This window comes from Serinus canaria, chromosome 25 (genome assembly GCF_022539315.1).
Source record: "Serinus canaria isolate serCan28SL12 chromosome 25, serCan2020, whole genome shotgun sequence".
NCBI lineage: Eukaryota > Metazoa > Chordata > Aves > Passeriformes > Fringillidae > Serinus > Serinus canaria.
Genome location: NC_066338.1, coordinates 2,748,787 through 2,750,325, shown reverse-complemented (window position 1 = coordinate 2,750,325; position 1,539 = coordinate 2,748,787).

Genomic DNA, 1,539 nt, shown 5'->3' with positions numbered 1-1,539 from the left:
CCCAAGTGTTTCAAAGGCAGAAGAGGAGACAGGTGGCTCCTGGGAGGCCAAGCCAGCCAGACCTGTTTGTCTTGGCAGCTTTCGTCACCAAGAAATCCTTGGATATACAGAATTTGGGGAGCTGAGTCTCAATTTCAGCCCTGGACATCCTGATGAAAAGGATGGTTCTTTTCCATTGGAAGGAAAGCACCGAGCCCCAGTGTTTCAAAAGCAGGTGAGAGGAAGCCCCCAAGAGGCCAAGGGCAGCCAGACCTGTCTGTCCTGGCAGCTTTCACCTCGGAGACATCCTTGGATGGATGGAGTTTTGGTGGTGGAATCCCACATTGGCCATGAGCACATGGTCGAGGTGGATGGTTTTTCCATAGGAAAGAAAAGCACAAAGTCCAATTGTTCTGGAAGAAGATGAGGGGTGGCCACCCACCTCTGGTCTGGCAAGGCAGCCAGAGCTGTCTCTTAGGGCACCTTTCATCTGTGGATAGACATAGGGAATTTTGGAGGTGGAATCTCAGTTTTGGCGGTGGGCACCTGGCCAGGAAGGAGAGTTCATTTCATTAGGAAGGAAAGCACAGAGCCCCATTGTTTCAAAGGCAGACAAGTGCCAGCTCTTCAGAAACCAAGGCCAGCCAGACCCGTCTCTCCTGGCAGCTTTTGTCAGGAAGAAATCCCTGGATATAGGGAATTCTGGAGGTGGATTCCCAACGTTGGACATGGGTCCCTGGATATGAAATGTTCTTTTTTTCCCTTAAGAACGAAAAGCACGTGGTCCCAGTGTATCAAAGGCAGATGAGAGGTGGCCCCCAGGTGGCCAAGCAAGAAAGAGCTACCTGTCCTGGCAGATTTCATTTGGGAACAATTCTTGGATAGACAAAAATTTGGAGGAGGAATCCCAATTTTGGCCATGTGTGCCTGGAGGAGAAGGGCATCTCTTTCCCACAGGACGGAGAGCCCAGAGCCTCAGTGCTCCAGGGGCAGATGAGCAGCAGCCCTCGACATGCCAGGGTCAGCTGGACCTGTCAGGTGGCCCCCAGGTGGCCAAAGCAGCCAGACCTGTTCCATGTCCCCTTGGTTCCATGGGGCCCCTGAGTTGCACAATGGTCTCCTTGATTCCATGAGGCACCTCACTGTCACCATGGCCCCTTGGTTCCACGAGGTTCTGTGCTGTCAGCAATGGTCTCCTTGTTGCTGCAGTGTCACAAGGGCTGCACGAAGGCCTGAGGGTTTAAAAGAACAGAGCACGAGCTCAGCCCATGGTCTGGACCCTCCTTCTCCTGGGGTTTGTGTCTCACCCACACTAGAACCCAAGCAGTTGGTAGTTATATCTGTGTCTTTCTGTAGATCTTCCGTCTTTCTACCATTCTCTCTGTTTTTTCTTCTTTTCCTCTTTACCTTAAACATTTTTGGGTAAGTTAGCATCTTAAGGGTTAGAGGTATCCAGGAGAAATGGGCTAAGTTAATGAAGTTAATGCTATAATAAGAGTTTTGTGTTGAATTGGATATTGTCTAAAGTCCTTTGCCAAAGTTCCTTGATTTTCTATATTT